Source organism: Pteronotus mesoamericanus, unplaced genomic scaffold, assembly GCF_021234165.1.
Source record: "Pteronotus mesoamericanus isolate MK-2021 breed Mesoamerican mustached bat unplaced genomic scaffold, CSHL_Meso_final contig_57, whole genome shotgun sequence".
Classification (NCBI taxonomy): domain Eukaryota; kingdom Metazoa; phylum Chordata; class Mammalia; order Chiroptera; family Mormoopidae; genus Pteronotus; species Pteronotus mesoamericanus.
The window spans coordinates 2,160,505-2,180,339 of NW_026555203.1; the positions used below are offsets into that span (position 1 = coordinate 2,160,505).

The following is a 19,835-nucleotide window of genomic DNA, read 5'->3' on the forward strand; positions in this document are numbered from 1 at the left end:
ACCATTGATCCTGGGATCTTAAAGCTTGACTAGATCTTTAGAGCTCATTCAGCCCACCTCCATCATAAGGAGAGTGAAACTTGGGCAGGGGAAATAACTTGCCTAAGATCAAACATGGCTACCTTACTTGACAAGATCAAATGGAAGCCTGCAAAAGTGAGTGGCCTTGCTCTGGGAAACATTTTCATATGATACAATGAGGGAGTGGATAGTTATTAGTCACCAAAGAGAATTCTAGTAGAATGCCAGTATCTTTTGAGTTGTATGATCGTTTTGCTATAAATGATCCATATTGCAAGACCAGGGATGCACTGCAATACAGTGATTTATAAAAAAATGTATATTTGGTGATTCCGATGACCAAAATGTATTCACACATATATTTGGTCTTCTTTCATAGTTCTTGGCTCACAGATCTTAAAAATTCTTGGAATTTCGTAAGTGGTAAAAATGATAAAGTTATTTTATATTAATGATGTGACTTTTGAAAAGCACCTAAGTATAGATGCTGGTTCCCAGGTAAACCAACACTGTGATTTGATCTCTTCCTCTGACATCTGGGGAGGGGAGAGGAGCTGGAGGTTTAACCTGTCACCAATAGCCAATGATTTAATCAATCACACCTATATATTGAGGCCTCCATAAAAATCCAAAAGGATGGTGTTTGGAGAGCTTCCAGGTTGGTTAACATGTAGAGATTTGAGGAGAATGGTGCCCCTGGAGAGGGCATAGAAGCTCTGCATCCTTTGCATCTCTTCCATTTGGATATATCCTTACAATATCCTTCAATAAACAGGTAAATGTAGGAAAGTGTTTCCCTGAGCTCTGTGAGCCACTCTAGTGAATTAATAAAATATAAGAAGGGGTATTATTAGAACCTCTGCACTACAGCCAGTTGGTGAAAACCATAGGTGATAACCTGGCCTTGTAACTAGCATCTGAAGTGTATGTGGGGGTGGGGTAGTCTTGTGGGACTGAGCCATTAACCTGTGGGATCTGACTCTCTCCAGGTAGATAGTGTCGGAATTGAGTGAAATTGTAGAATTCTTGGCTGGTATCACAGAGAATTGCTTAGTGTAGGGGTAAAAACCTTCCCACACTTGATGATCAGAAGTGTTTTGTGTGAATAGCAAAGACTCAAGTAGAAAACTGAGTTTTTCTAATACAGCAACTTATAAAAAGTAACCAAACTGTCACACAAATATTTTCAAGAATAAAATTTCAGTAAAACTTTAGGAAATTTCTGGCTACATGGAAACACCTGGGAGTCTTAAAAATTACTCATTCCTGGATCCCGCTTCTAGAGATACAACTTTAATTGTCATTCTAACATGCAGACTGGGTTAAGAATCATGAGCTTGGAGGTCAGGAATATGAATTTGGGAAGGATGCAAGTGGGGTTCAAATGACATCTCTCTCACCTATTAGCTGCTATAATTTTGGGTAAGTTCATCTTTCTGAGCCTCAGTTTCCCCATTTGTAAAATGAGGGTGATTGATCTGATGGGAGTTTTATAGGGATTAAATGAGATAAGGTACATAAATCATATAGCATGTTACCTAAACCACATAAGCACTTGATAAATGATAGCTGCTATTACCATTATTAAGATTACTATAATGCCAAATAATAGTCATTTATTATTATGCTGAATAATGATTTTCCCCTCTATATTTAAAAAATGATGACTTTAAGAGCATATAAAGTTAAATGGTAGGAATTGAAGCTATGGGACTGTCTGGATGCAGATGTGTGTATGGTGACGTGTATAAAATGGCTGAAGACTGACTGCAAAGTGAGATATATAAAACAGACCTGCCAGGCTCATTTAGTGGGAACCTGGTGCCTCATTTGTAAAGTGGCAGCTGAGAAGACTCTGGTGCTCTCTATTGCCCAACAAAACCTCAAGAAAGGAGTCATGACTGAGAACAATGGTCACATTAATTTGAAAGTGGCGGGGAAGGATGGTTCTGTGGTGCAGTTTAAGATTGAGGCATATACTACTTAGAAAAGTAATGAAAGCCTATTGTGAACAACAGGGTTGGTCAAAGAGGCAGATCAGATTCCAATTTGATGGACAGCCAATCAATGAAACAGACACACCTGCACAGTTGGAAATGGAGGATAAAGATACAATTGATGTGTTCCAGCTGCAGACAGGAGGTGTTTACTAAAAAGGGAACCTGCTACTTTACTCCAGGACTCTTCCTCCAGACCAAGAATACATTCTCAATTAGAAAACTACAATTTTGCTCCACCACTTCCTGACTACAACAGTATAGTTTCCATTATTCTTTCTTTTTTAAAGTATATATATTTTTCGATTATGCTATTATAGTTGTCCCATTTTGTCTCCCCATTACTCCCCTTCACCCTGCACCACCCCACCCTCCAGCATTCCCCACTTTCCCCCTTAGTTCATGTCCTTGGGTTGTATATATAAGTTCTTTGGTTTCTCCATTTTCTATGGTATTCTTAACCTCCCTCTGTCTATTTCGTGTCTACCAATTACACTTCTTACCCACTGTACCTTTTTCCCCATTCTCTATTCTCACCTTCCCCACTGATAACCATCCATACAATCTCTATTTCTATGATTCTGTTCTTATTCTAGTTGTTTGCTTAGTTTTTGTTTTTGTTTTTTAGGTTCAGTTGTTGACAGTTGTGAGTTTGTTGTCATTTTACTGTTCACAGTTTTTGATCTTCTTTTTCTTAGAAAAGTCCCTTTAACATTTCATAAAATAAGGGCTTGGTGATGATGAACTCCTTTAACTTGATCTTATCTGGGAAGCACTTTATCTGCCCTTCCATTCTAAATGATTGCTTTGCTGGGTTGAGTAATCTTGGATGTAGGCCCTTGCCTTTCATGACCTCAAATACTTCTTTCCAGTCCCTTCTTGCCTGAAAGGTTTCTTTTGAGAAATAAGCTGATAGCCTTTTGGGAACTCCTTTGTAGGTAACTCTTTCCTTTCTTCTTTCTGCTTTCAAGATTTTCTCTTTATCTTTAATCTTGGGTAACTTAATTATGATGTGTCTTGATGTGTTTCTTCTTGGATCTAACTTTTTTGGGATTCTGTGAGCTTCCTGAATTTGCATGTCTAGTTCCTTCACCAGACTGGGGAAGTTTTCCTTCATTTTTTGTTCAAATAATTTTTCGATTTCTTGCTCTTCATCTTCTCCTTCTGGCACCCCTATGATTTGGATGTTGGAAAGTTTCCTCTATTCTTTCATTTTCCTCTTCCTCCATTCCTTTATTGTACATAAAGTAACTCATGTATGTGCACAAATATTCACATTTTTTAAAATAAATGTCCAATGGTATGTTTTGATTAACATACCCCCTTTCTCCATTAGTGATGTACTCATTCAGCTCTTATTTTTATATTCCCATAAGTTAGTTTGCTCTCACTGTTTAACAAAAAGGAACAACATAAAAATCTTTTCATACCTTGGTTGTAGAATTTAATGTTTTCCATTTATCATTGTAAAACCAAGGACAATTTTATAACTTTTTTTGTATGTAGCTGTTACATACATGTAAGGCAGTCTGCCCTTAAGTAGAAATAAATTATTCTAAAAGAAATAAATCTTAAACAGTTGTCCCTTCAAGCCAAGCATCCTGCTGTTTAAATAAACTTCTTGTTTAAAAAAATAAAATAAAACATCCCTGCCATATAGTAAATGTTACAGAAATCAGAACTCTGAATTCTGTGGGAAGCAAATTCATATATTGCTTCTTGTGTTGCATTCTCCATCAGTTGGAAGTAGGACAGTGATCAATGTTAAGGTTGTCTCTGGGCAGAGTTGGGGCAGCTCCACAGCCAGGAACAGACTGCAGAGAAACACCAGGGTCCTGCCAGCCTGGGGCATGGAGTAAAGGAGCAGTTTCATCATTGCAAGGTGGGTAGGTTAAAGTCAGAGAGAATTTGAGGAGGGTCATTGACAAATTCCTCTCTTTTCTCCTTTCTCTCTTGTGGATGTTCTTGGAATATGAAAAAGAAAACAACAGAAAATTTCTGCATGATAAAAAGTCATTTGACCATCAACAACTCAAATATTTTACCCATAGGAAACCTGTTTTGCTTTTGGAGCAAGAAGGCATTTAGGTAACTGACCTCATTTTTTTATTATTGTAGCTTCAGACGCAAGAGCTCTGTGAAATATAGGAAAAAAAATTTAAAATGTGCAATGACTCACACTTTAAAATGTACATTTCAACTGGAGGTAATAATCTTAAATGTGAAAAGAAAGCAATACCATAGTTACTTGTGTTGGGTAAAGAAAACATTCACCAAGATATCAAAAAGTTGGAGCTGGCTAATGAAGAGTGAGAAGCAACCCAGGAGGTCTGTAGATATCTTTGTTTAGGGCACTCTTCAAAAACAGATCCTTTATATGCATCAGATATTTTGAAAATAAATTTCAATTGATTTGTGTTTTTAGGAAACACTGGAGCAGAATCAAATTCTCAAGAACAGAGTGTATTGTCCTAGTTTAGAGAATAATTCCATTAAAATGACTTGAAATTTTATTTTGGAACATGTGCTTATTATGACATCAGACCTCTGCCTGCATAAGTAGTAGAACAATTCTTCCTAGTCTGATGAAACCAATTTTCCTAACGGCATCTCCCATAATTTTCAATAATTATTATTAAAAATGTACAAATGTACACACATTGCTGACAGTAAGGCTCAAACAAGATGAAAATGAGCTTATCCATCTTCCATGTGGGTGATCACATATTTTTCAAATGTGTTTGTGGAACTGAGACAGAAAACTTTGTGGGCCTGTTTTACCAGAGATAAGAAGGAAAGCTAATTTAGACCTTAGACACTTCTTTGGGGGAGTATCATAAGGCACGAGAAGATTTTAATTTGGTTTTGCTTCACTTTTTACAAATAACCATTTCTTCTGTTTCTTTCAAAGTGGTGCTTGTTTGATCTTAGTGAAAAAATGGCACATGACAAATAATCTTTATGTACCAAATAAAATAATGAAGTTGGGAGAAGTTGACAGACTTTTTTTTTTTTGTAAACTCTTCTAATTTTACATTAGTGGTTTATATTAAACACAGCTACCAATGGCTGTATTGTTAATTGATAGCAACATCCTATGGGACCTTTAGCCTGTCTGTTGATTTGAACATTTTCAATTATAAACCACTTAATGCACTCATCTTTCTGCTTCTCTCTCCCTGACTTCAGCTGCCAGGTAAGTATCTTCCCTTATATGGTGTTGATGGAACTTTGTAAGACTGAGTTAATTTCAACATATTCAGTACTATAACTAACTCCTGTCATTTTCCAGGACCCAGAAGAATACCTTGCATACACACGATCACTCTGCCACCTACTCAGTAACATGAGTAATGATCTTCAAGTGAACCATATCAAGACTGTAAGGGCTCTGGTTAATTTAGACCAAAAAAATTGGAGCAAGTGTGCATTTCTCTAAAAAAATGTCACTCTGATTTTCTGCTTAGTGAGACTACATAATCTGTTAATGCAAAATTCCTCTCAGAGGGCTAGAAGTTATTTTTTTCCCACGAAACCAGGGAGGGTGCATTCCTGTGTGCTTATATGGTGTGTGTTTGCCTGTGTTTGTCTGTACATCTATATATCACCAGAGATTAAATGGTAGACAAAACAAACAAACAAATAAATAAAATGGTGGACCAGCAGTTTTCCTTCAGACTCATGAATAAAAAATACTGGACAGAGAAGCACACATGATGTCTTTTTATTGCTTCTTAGTGCCACAACACATTCCTGAGATGGATGTTCCTAGCTCCAAACAGCTTCTGGAATTAAAACCCTTTAGAATGAAGGATATTTGTCCTGCTACATTGATTGACAGCATACTCAGCAGCTCTGTGACAAAGGGCGGGAAACCAGGATTAGATTTTTGCCATTTTATACTGAGTCATTCTAAAATAAAGAATATCATACCCCCGCAAAAAAAGCCAGCAAAAGAGGTAGAAGATCTGAGGGGGAGAAGAGGAGGGGGGGGAGAGAGAGGGAACAAACATTAGTTATATATTTTCTAATTGCATTTAAATTTTTCTAGTCAGAGACTATAAAGGATATTGGACGATATCCTGGGGAAGAAAGCCACTGTAGGTTTTTGGGTGCTGTTACAGGGTCCCTATTATATAAATTAGCTGTAGAAATTGCTAGAAAACAACCCTTTTTGGAGCTGAGAACTATTATCATTTCCTACATCTTCTATCTTGTTTCTTCTTCATAAGAACTTTATGAAGTGAGCTGCACCAAAGGCAGTGACCCCATTTTATAAATGACAAAACTGAGACCCAGGGTGTTTACTCACGGTCACACAACTGGTTTGTGGTCATATCAGGACGGCCTTCTTTTTCAGTTCTTCTGCTGGTCATATCCATAGCACAAAATTTTTGATCAACAGGATGAGGAATTTAGTTCACTTTCATTACCTCATTCCTACCCCCCTGATCTTTATTTCTTTATTGGTGGGTAGTAACCAGTAATATTTCCAGATTCTTATGCAGAGCTCCATTTTTCTCATCTGTAAAGTGACAGTTGGGTCAGATGCTCTCAAAGTTTCCTTTCAGCTGACTTTTAAGATTAATTAAGAGTCAATGGGTGCCCTGGCCAGGTGGCTCAGTTGGTTGGAACGTCCTTCTGTACACGAAAAGGTCACAGGTTCGATTCCAGGTCAGGGCACATGTGGGAGGCAACCAATTGATGTTTCTCTCTCACATTCAGAATTCTCCCTCTCTCCCCCTTCTCTCTCTCTAAAATCAATAAACATATGCTCAGGTGAGGATTTTTAAAAAGATCAATGGCACAGTCTCTGAATCATTTTTGCAATAGCTGGTTGTTTCTGCTACATAGTTATTGCAGTGGAAGTATTACTGCTGTCTGAATATGAATCAGTGAAGAGTTAATGCTTAAGCTTGGACCTCATGGTAGCAGTTGTGACTTGTGCAAGAAAGAATGTTAAGGTTTGTTTGCTCAATGACCTGCATAAACACAAGTGATCCAGAAAACTGCTGCTCATGCTACATTTTGAGTGGACTACCCCATCACCAGTGATGTTAAGTGATTGTGATAATCCCTGAAGGAAAAATGAAAGAATATTTTCCCTTTGATTCATAATTGGCCTGACACGGAGTCTCAGACACCATGCACGCCAAGTTTCTCTCTACTGGTAATAAATCCTGCATATGTCATCTTATCAGGTCATGATTAGGTTGATGCACATTTTTTTTTTGCCTAGACTTATTTTAGTCATCTTCATTTTCAACCTTCTAATTAATGGGATAATACAGACAGATTGCATTGTGCCTGGGCTGAGTAAAGAATGATTTGTTGTTGTTTTCATAACCCAGACAGGCAAAAATATATTTGTTGGCCACTTGTATGCTTGATAGGAACAAAAAAGCCTTTTGGCTAATAATCACATCACACATGGGTAGTATGGTAGGGTGAGAAAAGCATATATTTAGAGTCAGACTGTCCTGAATTGAAATCCCAGCCCTGCCACTTACAAAGTTATATGACCTTGTACAAGCTACTCAATCTCTCAGAGCTGTAGTTATGTCATATGTAAAATCAGTGATTTTGAACTGGTGTGCTGTGGCACACGGTTCTGCTGTGAGAATTTTTTAAAAATGCAATACCTGACTATTTAATCAGGGCCACTGACCTCTTTTCCATTAGATTGTCAAATAAAAAATGACAATAGTCAACACAACAATAGCATATTGGTATGAATGAATCAAAATTATACCCATTTTTTGTCAGATTGGCAAAAGAATATATTTTTTGGTGTGCAGCACATTTTTAGTATTAGTTTATGTATGTCATGAGATAAAAGGTTGAGGATTGTTTTGTAAAATGAATATGATAATGTCAGTTTTTAAGGGATGTTGTAATTTATGAAGATTCTAACACAGTACCTGCTATGAAATAGTATGAAGTGGGAGATATTTTATTAAGGAAGACTAACTGTAAGCATGATAGTGTTTCTATTTATACATGTGTTTCAAAGGACGGATATGGAAAGAAGTCCAAGGTTTGTTTTTATTCCTGTTTCTGCCTCATTGCTTAGTATCTGGGATACTAGTATTGCATAATCCGGGATATAGATCGCATTCAAGACATATTAGTCAAGTGACTGACTGACTGAATGAATGAACAAACAACAGAAATAGGAAATAGTTGGGAGCAACATGATCAACACCAAGAGCTTGTGACATGTTCAACTGTTGACTAAATTGGCAAAGTCAAGACTCACCCACATCTTCTGATTCTAAGGCAAGTTAGTATCTATCTAACTTATTTTTTATTAAATAAAAATTTATTTATTTATTTATTTATTTTATTGAAATTTATTTTTTCAAATACATTTGTCTCTGCCTCCCCCACCACTTTCCCTTGCCCCATCCCTCCTTCCCACCCTCAGCTCTTCCCCTTTGGTTTTGTCCATGAGTCCTTGCTATATGTCCCTTGACTTTCCCCTTCCCTTCCTTTTCCCTGCCCCCCCCCTCCTTCCCTCTTGTCTCTGTTTATTTCTTTTCCTTTCAGTGTTGCTGGTCTTATTTTCCTTGCATCTTTGTATTGTTGGTTAGGATCCGCTTGTAGGTGAGATCATATGGTATTTGTCTTTCGCCCCCTGGCTTATTTCGCTTAGCATAATGATCTCCAGTTCTATCCATGCTGTCGCGAAGTTTAGTAGTTCTTTTTTTCTTTCTGCTGTGTAGTATTCCATTGTGTATATGTACCATTACTTTCTGATCCAATCATCTACTGATAGGCATTTAGGTTGCTTCCAACACTTGGCTATTGTAAATTGTGCTGCTATGAACATTGGGGTGCATAGGTTCTTTTGTATTGGCGTTTTGAGATTCCTAGGGTATAGTCCCAGCAGGGGAATCTCTGGATGGAAAGGCAGTTCCATTCTCAGCTTTTTGAGGAAATTCCACACTGCTTTCCACAATGGCGGCACCAGTCTGTATTCCCACCAACAGTGGACTAGGGTTCCCTTTTCTCCACAGCCTCGCCAGCACCTGTTGTTTGTGGATCTGTTTATGATGGCCATTCTGACTGGTGTGAGGTGGTACCTCATGGTGGTTTTGATCTGCATTTCTCTGATGGCTAGTGATGCTGAGCATCCTTTCAAAGGCCTCTGGGCCCTCTGTATCTCCTCCTTGGAAAAGTGTCTGTCCAGGTCCTTTGCCCATTTTTGATTGGGTCGCTTGTCTTTTTGGAGTGGAGTCGAGTGAGTCCTTTATATATCTTGGAGATCAAACCTCTATCTGATGTATCATTAGCGAATATATCTTTCCATACGGTTGGCTCCCTTTTCATTTTGCTGATGTTTTCTTTTGCCATGCAGAAGCTTCTTATTTTGATGAGGTTCCACTTGTTTATTCTTTCCTTTATGTCCCTTGCTTTAGGAGACATATCAGTGAAAAAATTGCTGCATGGGATATCTGAGAGTTTCCTGCCAATGTTCTCCTCTAGGACATTGATGGTGTTGTGACTTCTAGTTAAGTCTTTGATCCATCTTGAGTTTATTTTTGTGTATGGTGTCAGCTGATGATCCCATTTCAATTTTTGGCATGTAGCTCTCCAGCTGTCCCAACACCATTTGTTGAAGAGGCTATTATGGCTCCATTTTATGCTTCTGCCCCCTATGTCAAATATTAGTTGCCCATAGAGACGTGGGCTTATTTCTGGGCTTTCTATTCTGTTCCACTGGTCTATGGGTCTGTTCTTGTGCCACTACTAGATTGTTTTGAGTATAGTGGCTTTGTAGTAGAGTTTGATGTCCAGTATTGTGACCCCTCCTACTTTGTGTTTCTTTCTCAAAATTGCTACAGCTAATCGGGGTCGTTTATGGTTCCATATAAATTTTTGAAATGTCTGTTCTATTTCTGTGAAATACGTCATTGGTATCTTAATAGGGATTGCGTTGAATCTATAAATTGCTTTGGGTAGTATGGACATTTTGAGGATATTAATTCTTCCAATCCATGAGCACGGTATATGCTTCCATTTATTTGTGTCTTCCTTAATTTCTTTTTTCAATGTTGTATAGTTTTCTGCGTACAGGTCTTTTGTGTTTTTGGTTAAATTTATGCATAGGTACTTTATTTTTCTTCTTGCTATATCGAATGGTATTTTTTTTCTGATTTCTTCTTCTTCTATTGCATTGCTAGTGTGCAAAAATGCCTTTGATTTCTGAATGTTGACTTTGTATCCTGCTGTTTTGCCAAATTCACTTATTAGGTGGAGGAGTTTTTTGGTAGAGTCTGCAGGGTTCTCTATGTACACTACCATGTCATCTGCAAACAATGATAGCTTTACTTCCTCCTTTCCTATTTCAATGCCATTTATCTCTTCTCTTGTCTGACCGCTGTGGCTAGGACTTCCAATACGATATTGAAAAGAAGCGGTGAGAGCGGACATCCTTGTCGTGTTCCCGATCTTAGTGGGAAAGCTTTCAGTTTTTGCCCGTTGAGTATGATATTGGCTGTAGGTTTTTCATATATGGCCTTTATTATGTTGAGGAATGCCCCATTTATTCCCATTTGCTGAGTGTTTCGATCATAAATGGGTGCTGCACCTTGTCAAATGCTTTTTCTGCATCTCGAGATGATCATGTGGTTTTTGTCTTTTCTTTTATGTGGTGTATCATGTTTACTGATTTGTGTATATTGAACCATCCCTGCATCCCTGGGATGAATCCCACTTGATCGTGGTGGATAATCTGTTAAATGTATTGCTGGATGTGGTTTGCCAATATTTTGTTGAGCATTTTAGCATTTATGTTCATCAGCGAAGCTGGCCTGTAGTTTTCTTTCTTTGTAGGGTCTTTATCTAGTTTTGGGATCAGGGTATGCTGGCCTCATAGAAAAAGTCTGGGAGTCTTCCCTCCTCTTGGAGTTTTTGGAATAGTCTGAGAAGGACAGGGGTTAGCTCTTCCTTAAATGTTCTGTAAAATTCTCATGGGAAACAGTCCGACCCTGGGCTTTTGTGTGCCGGGAGTATTTTGATTACTGCTTCAATTTCCCCAGCTGTTATTGGTCTGTTCAACCTTTCTGTTTCTTCCTCCTTCAGTGTTGGAAGATTATACTTTTCTAAAAATTTGTCCATTTCATCAAGATTTTCAAATTTCTTGGCGTATAATTGTTCACAGTAGTTTCTGACGATCCTTTGTATATCTGTGGTATCAGTTGTTATTTCTCCTCTTTCATATCTGATATTATTAATTTAGGTCCTCTCCCCTTTTTTCTTGATGAGTCTGCTTAAAGGCTTGTCAATTTCATTTATCTTTTCAAAGAACCAGCTTCTGGATTGGTTGATCCTCTGAATTGTTCTTTTTGTCTCTATGTCTCTCAGTTCTGCTCTAATCTTGACTATTTCCTTCCTTCTACTTGCTCTGGGATTTATTTGTTGTTGTTTCTCCAGTTCTTGAAGTTGTAGTGTTAGGTCTTTTATTTGAAATGTTTCTATCTTTTTTAGGTAAGCCTATATTGCTATGAACTTCCCTCTCAGGACCGCCTTTGCTGTGTCTCATAGGTTTTGGACTGTTGTCTGTTCATTTTCATTTGTTTCCAGAATTTTTTTGATTTCTTCTCTTATCTCATTATTGAACCATTCATTGTTTAATAGTGTACTGTTCAGTCTCCATGAGTTTGCCAGTTTTTGAAGTTTCTCTTTGAGGTTGATTTCCAGTTTCAATGCCTTGAGGTCCTAGAAAAAGTTCGGTATTATTTCAATTTTCCTGAATTTGCTGAGGCTTGCTTTGTGTCCCTTCATGGGGTCTATCTTTGAAAAACTGCCAAGAGCTTTTGAAAAGAATGTGTATTTTTGTTCTTTGGGATATCAGGTTCTATATATATCAGTTAAGTCTCTTTGACTCAGTGTGTCATTCAGCGCCACAATATGTTTATTCATGTTTTATTTGGAATATCTGTCCATTTTTGACAGTGGGGTATTGAAATTCCCTACTATCAGCGTGTTGCTGTCTATATCTTTTTTGAAGTTATCCAACAATTTCCTTATAAACTTGGGGCCTCCTATATTGGGAGCATATAATTTTAGAAGAATGATGTCTTCTTGATAGGTTCTTCCTTTTAGTATTATAAAGTGCCCCTCTGGGTCTCTTTTTATGGCCTTTGTATTGAAGTCTAATTTGTCTGATTCAAGTATGGCAACCCCGGCCTTTTTCTCCTGCCCATTTGCTTGGGATATTTTTTTCCATCCCTTTACTTTCAATCTGTGTAGGTCTCTTGCTCTGAGGTGGGTCTCTTGTAGGCAGCATATATGTGGGTCATGTTTTCTTATCCATTCAGCTACCCTGTGTCTTTTGATTGGGGCATTTAGTCCATTCACATTGAGAGATATTACTGATAGAAACTTACTCATCTATTCTTTTTGTACCTGTGTTCCTCTCTCTCTCATTCTTTTCCTTCATCTGCCTAAACCAGTCCCCTTAGCATATCTTGGAGTGCTGATTTGGTAGAGATGTATTCTTTTAGCTTTCTCTTGCCTGGGAAACTCCGTATTTCCCCTTCTGTTTTAATGTATAGCTTAGCTGGGTAGAGCAGCCTTGTTTGTAGGCCCTTGCTTTTCATGGCTTGGGGTATTTGTTGCCATTCCCTTCTGGCTTGTAGTGTATCTGTTGAGAAGTCAGCTCCTAGGCATATCGGGGCCCCCTTGGATGTTACTTTCTCCTTCTCCCTTGCTGCCTTGAGGATTCTCTCTTTGTCTGTGACATTTGTCATTTTAATGATGACGTGTCCTGAAGTGGACTTCCTTGAGTCCCTCTTGAGTGGGGTCCTCTGTGCCTCCTGGATCCATGAGACCCTTTCTCTCCACAAATTAGGGAAATTTTCCATCATTACTTTTTCGAGGAGGTTCTCTACCCCTTGCTCTTCTTCTTCTCCTTCTGGTATTCCTATTATATGGATATTATTGCGTTGCAGGTTGTCCTGCATTTCCCTAAATGACTCTTCATTCTTTTTGAGCCATTTTTCCATTTCTTTTTCTTTCTGGGAGCTTCTTTCTCCCTTATCCTCCATCTCACTGATTCTATCCTTGGCTTCATCCAGCCTGCTTTGGATTCCTTCTACTGTGTTCTTCCATTCAGAAATGGTATTCTTCATATTCTCTTGTGTCTTCTTCATCATTTCCATGTCCTTTTTCAGGCTGATATAGTTTGCTGTAAGATCCTGATAGTTTCTCTGCAGTTTCTCCTAGTTATCTTTGAGCTGGCTGAGCTCATTAAGCTTCCTTAGAACCATTGTTTTGAATTCAGTATCTGATAGTTCCCTTGCCTCTATTTCATTTAGCTCTGTCTGTGGGGAGTCCCCTTTTCCACTCATTTGGGGAACTTCTTTCTCTTCCCATTTTTCTGAGAGTCTGTTAAGTATTTTTGTCCTTTACTTTTCTTTCTTGCCTGCCTCTGATGATGTCACTTGTTGACCCTATATGACCTTGGGTTGTTTGTTCGAGCCTTCCAGGAGTCTAATGTCTGTGTGTGACTCCTGCTTGGAGCAGCTCTGTGACCCCTTCGGTCAGGGCTGGGCTATTTTTGGGGATCTCTGTGCACTCTCACGCGGGCTCCTCGAGTGTGCTCCCAGCGGGGCAGGATCCCCCGCCTGCCTGGGTTCGCATGTGCTTGCCCCAGACCAGGGGGCTTATTCGCAACCTCGCGTACTCATATGGCCCCCCTGGCACGCGAGCTTCGAGGCACTGGTCAGTTTAGGGTCTTCTATTGTGCATTTTCCCCGCTTTTGGCTCTTTGGGTGCGTTGCTTGCCCTCACCAAATGGGGACTACGGGAATGGGAGGAAGTCAGCTCCACGACTCTCGGGTTAATCCTGTCTCTGGTCTCTCCTCCAGGGACTCTGGGCAGCTCTACTAATTTTGTGGGCCGCTCTGCAATTGTGGGCGGGCGGGTTAATTTACGCCTGCCTTTCCCTCTCTGTGCACTCCCTCGCAAGCTGTATGGGTGCCAGTCTGTGGGAGGCCTTGCCGGCTGGTGCAAGTGTTCGCCAGCCCGCGCGGGTCACACACACGCTCTCCAACCTTCGCCAGTCACTCGGCACAAGTGTGCGCTCCTGCACTGGGTGTTTTTGGGGTGTCTATGTGTGCTTTTAGGCTTTTGGCTTTTTGGGGATGTGGCCTCTTCCCACACAATGGAGACTACGGCAAGGAGAAGGAGTTGGGACTCCCTGGTTCCTCCTCCCGTTCTTTCCCCAATGCCTCCGTTTCTAGTCTCTCCTTAGGGGTCTCTGGCAGTTCCATGACCTCTTCAGCCAAGGATCCACCCCCTGTGTGGACTGCGTTTCAATCGCAGGCAGTCTGGTTCATGCACGCCCCGCTTCTGCCTCTTTGGGGGCGCACCTCTCCAGCCCACAATGGAGACTACAGAACGGGGAGGGAGTCGGGACTCCCCGGTTCCTCATCCCGTTCTTTCCCCAATGCCTCCATCTCCAGTCTCTTCTCAAGGCTCTCCCAGCCAGTCTGCACTCAGCCCCGCAGCTCACACGCCTACAAGCTGTTTGTGGAGCACACAAAAGGCAGGTTAATTGATTCCCTTATGCCTGAGCGAGATGGTAGCTGCAGAGTGGGAGGCGCGCCATCACCTGGGCTCCCCCGGCCGCCGTGTCAGTTTTCTTCACAAAGTTTTCCTCACCAATCTTTTACCAGTCACCAGCCCACCCCACTGCCGCCTTTACCCAGAGATCAAGGAGGGTGGCTGCCACTGCAACTTGTGCGTTGGCCCTTTAAATGTCTCTTTGCATCCCCAGCCACCTGTCTCTGGCAGAGAGCGCCCCTAAGCTTTTCAGGGTTGCATTTTGTCTGTATTTTCTTGGTTTTAGCTGCTGTAGTTTAGGGGTCCCTGTTTATGATTCAAACCCCGTTCTTCTCGGGGGAAGCTAACTGGCCGTTTCAATGTCCCTCTGGTTCCGGTGCCCGTGGGCACCAGCCCACCCTCTTGAGCCGCCACCTCACTTCTCACCCGTTGGGATGTGTGAGAGTAGAATCCACTGTCCGCAGCACCAAGGTTCCTCTCCCACTATTGCTCCACTGCTTTCCAGGTGATTACTCCACTATTTAGTTGCAATTACAGTTTGTTCTTGAGAGGAGGTCAGCGTGACTCCTGTTCACTCTTCCACCATCTTCTCTCCAGATCTATCTACCTTATTAATTTTAACTCTTTATTTCCCCCAAATTTAAGAACATTTGTGGGTTTATAAAGATTTGTTAATCACTTCTTGGCTACATTAGGTTCCTTTTCTAAGTAACATATGTTGGATAGTATTATTTGTTTATTCATTGAACAGTTTTGAGTGGGAAAGCAGAGATTTTAAAGGAAAGTATAGGTGGGGCCCTGTGGGGCCATAGCCTCTGCTAAGAGCGTTTATTCTGTATGTGGTATAGGAGTCTATAGATACTTCTAGGATAGTCCTCTGTATTACATACAATACCGAGGCTTCTGCCACTCACATCAAAGAGGATAAATAATACACATTTTCTCTTTCTAACTTGCTTGCCAAGATCCATATTCTTCATTAACCAAGCCCACTTTTTCTGCTGTCAGGAGTAAAGAAAGGGTGTTCTTTTGGAGGACATGGGGTGGGCCCCCATTTTGGACTTCACATTGGCTCATTTCTACTAGTTATTTTCTGTTTCCTCCATGAAAACAGACAGGTCTCACCTACTGTTCCCACCTTTGTTCTGACCATTGCTAACACTGTCATACTCTGTAGCAAGGCCCATACACTATTTTCCATGGCCATTTGGTGAGTCAGCAACAAGGTCCATATTAGAACTCTGAATTCCTGAGGCATGATCTTTCCTGGATTTAGTACTATGAATGATGGCAGCTGGGAATAATAAGGTTCATTGGAAGACCTTTGCCACTGAGCTTTCACACCCTGGGGGTAAAAATTTCATTAGATTAACTAGATTTATTAATATACAAAGTGGTATTTACTTTACTGTGTTTAACTGAGGAATACTTTATTTGGTTTAAATACGTCCTAAAACCCAACGCTTTAAAGACTTGCATTCCAGGCTATCCAACCACTCTGAATCAATTTTAGCCAGTTGGGTGAGTTATTGTTCAGAGATATTTTTCCAGTTTCTTTCCATATTTCATTTATAGTCTTCAGAAATATAAAGACCCCACCACACACATACTGTAACTACATCTCTTATGTTTTAGAGCTGCTGCTCCATCTGTCATAGGAAGAGAGGCAATTTTGTCTGTACAAGCATGGGACAGGTTTATTAGGTCAGAATTTATAGGCTGTAAAAGGACACCTGATACTTCTTGATTGGAGGTTAAGAAGGTGCCTTGATTCCCAGGTCTGTAAGAAACCTTTCAAGATTTCTTGTGGGCAGAATTCAATGTGTAGTGATGGCTGAGTGCCACTCCTGGTTAAAACAAAGGAATGGGAAAAGTACTTTTCAGATGAAGATAATATTCTACCATATTTTTGTGTGCAGTGGCTAGAAGTTTCTTATGCAGAAGCTACATAGAGACAGGAATAAAAAATGTAATCCTATCTCTTCTAGTTAATGATCATTCACTCACAGAGAGGAGGGTGGGGATGCACAGTGAGGGAACAGCATGAGAATTACAAAGAATGTATTGCTTAGAGTTAGAGAAAATTGGATTTGAGGAGAGCAGGAAACATAGCTGCATGAATTTTTTTTTGCAGTCCCATTGTTATAATCTGTAAACAATCTTAGTAGTAATTGCCTCACATTATTGACATGAGAATTCAATATAACATATGTAAAACCCTCCAGCACAATCTCTTTCACACAATAGATGCTCAATAAATCTTATCTGTTATTACAATCTGGGATGCATTCTGATTCTTCCCCACCCCACACTACAATGGTGCAGCTTGAATGAATAGCAAAGGGGCTGGAGAGGAGCCTGGTGAAGAGCCTGTGCTCACAGGTTTCATGGGTTCTGAAGTCAAACTGACTCCCTAGTTTTGAGTCATATCTATGCCACTTCCTAGCCACATGATTTAGGGCCAGTTTACTTAACTTTCTGAACCTCAATTTACTCAGCTGTATAATGGAGATTCTAGTACTCACCTCATAGTGTTATTTGAGGATTTAAGAAGTCAATGTATATTCTTAGAACAGCATAGTGCAGTAAGCATTTACTTAATATTAGCCATTATTTTGTTATAGAGTCTAAATAATTATCCATCATTCATATCTCAAATATCAGTTTTACATATGAAGCATTTAAAAATTCCTAGTAGATAGTGGGCACTTGATAACTATTATTTGTTTTCTTTCTCATATATTTATCTCTTTTTTAGTGAAAAAAATTTAAATTCTACTTTTATATTTTTCAATTGAAATGTTTTCTGGTTTTATTTATTGAGTGCTTATTATACATCAGTCACTATTAAATGAAAACAACTCTTTGAGGCAATTATTATCATTCTTGGTTTACATGAAGAAATCAAGCACATGTGTGCCCATGGTCTTTATTTGTTTTCAATACTACAGCTTGCTCTTTCCCTCCTACTAGGTTTGTGGCAGCTGGTATGTGTCAAAGACTAGAACCTGAGTTTGTTGGACTCCAAACCCCATGTTCACCATACTTCACTGTTTAGTACATGTCCATTGAATGGGGGAAATATATAGGATTAGCCAAGCCTGGATCAAAGATTGAAGTGCAACAGAATCATTCTCTGAATGCCAAAAGTTCCCTTCCATGTTCTATCAGTTAATAATAACCCAAGAAGTAAAACTTATGAAACTTCCAGACTGAGTCCCTGATTTGGTGGCCCAATGCTTCTTATCAAGGCTTCTAGATATAGACCTAGGAAAACAGTAGGTTTGTAAGACTTTTACACAGTTGTTATTACTTATTCTATAACATTCTGGGCTTGGATCATTTTAGCTACTCTATGATTTATGCAGAAGACTGAAGAAAGCTACTAATTCTGTTTATCATTTACAAAAGAATTTATGGACCTGAACATGAACGCTGCACATGTGACTATGAAACTTTCACTGTGTTACTTGACTGTAATGAAACTGGTTTATTCCTGAATGTGCCTCAGTGGGTTGAACCCAGCTGGATAAAACCAAGTAAGAAAGTCCTTCAGGATTTTGTTTGCAAAGATGGTGGAACTGTCAGGATTAAATGAGTTGTACTGGTGTCAATTCCTAACGGGATCCTGATCTTGGAAGATACTAAATCTCTGACCTTTACAACAATGGTGTGGTTGTTGAAGGAAGCTAGGTTTATGAGTCTCTAAGAGTGGCAGTGTCAAGGAGTTGTCTAGGTGATGGGGGGGGGGGTTAATGTTCATAATATCACATACTATGCTAAATAAAAATCCAACCATTGCAAAAAAATAGCATATAATCTCAGCTTCAAATCTATATGCCTCATCTGCCCCTTCCAACCAGAATGTTATGAGTCTGTAGAAGTTCTAGAGTGGCCATTCGTTCTGACTGTATGCCAGGGTAGTGTCATATGTTTTACATACATTATATCCATTTGTTACTCATAAAACCATATAATATGGCTATTATCTTTATTATTTTTCTTTTATAGGTGGGAAAAATTGAGATTCAGAGAGCATTAGTGACTTGACCAGATCACATAGGTAAGAAGTAACAGAACTGGGATTTGACCCTGGGCCCACATGACTTTCAGGTATATGCTTGTTCTACTGTACCATGTTGTTGATGTCTGTCAAGGATGCTGGGAATCACAGAGCTACTTAGAAAGCTTGAGAATGACCACTTACTTTTTTGTGTCTTTGAAATGGCCATTATTGATTATAGACCGCTATTTAGACTTCATCACCGCACATGATCAATTTTAACTGATTGATGTAAATGTAAAAAAATAAATAGTTTATATGATGGGCCCATTTTAGCATTTTGGACCATAAAGGATTACAGATGCTCAAAGTTCTTGAATGTATATTTAGTCTATAGGAGATCACTAACAAACAAAATAGCTCTAATGATATCACAAATGAAGGACTCTAGAACTTTAAGAATCTCCATGGCTACTGTCAGGTGGAGTGTCTTTCCTAACTCAGGAATCAAAGACTTTGGAAAACCTTAGGCCCCAGTCTGCTGAACTTTCTATCAACAAGCAGGAACATTTAAATGAAATATGACATGTATATATAAGATATTGTAGTTGTTGTGGACTGGAGTAATTTGCTTAAAATGTTCACCATTGGAAGTGACTTTATTAGAATTACAGAATCCATAGACTACTGTGGATACTTTAGAGTTAGTAACCAAGTTCAACTGGAAAGACAGAGAGTGTTTCAAAGCATAACAGGAATTGCCAATATCACCTCTTTCAGCTATCTCATGGATCCTTCCAGAAAAACCTAAGGTATGTCTTGAATATCGCATGTTTGAGAACACAGTATAGCCATATTTCTGGGACACAGTGCTAGGATCAGGAATCTGGGCTAGATCCCATGGTTGGATTGGAAAATTTTTCCTTGGTTCACTAAGAAAGGAAATGGAATTAAGAACCGTAGGAAGGTATGCAGACAGTCATGAAAGTCATTGACTTCTTGTTTACTTTTGTTAAAAGCTCCATTCCAGGGTTTTTTATTTTCTTTTTATCTCTATTTGATCACTTAGATTTTAAAGTAGAATACGGTTTTTGAGTATAGCTCAGCAATCCTCTGAAATTTTAATTTATGTTTATTATTTAAGTTAACAAAATTACCTTTTTGCCTATACCTCTTATTTATTTTTTGACTCTTCTTGTTTCTATCGTATTTCCCCCCCTTGTGTTATTGATAAAGTTTGT

At 39.3% G+C, this 19,835-nt stretch overlaps 1 pseudogene; it reads left to right on the forward strand.

Moving 5' to 3' along the window:
- The first annotated feature begins 1,756 nt into the window (after window positions 1-1,756).
- On the forward strand, window positions 1,757-2,174 carry LOC129076140 (small ubiquitin-related modifier 2-like; annotated as a pseudogene).
- The last annotated feature ends 17,661 nt before the right edge of the window (window positions 2,175-19,835 follow it).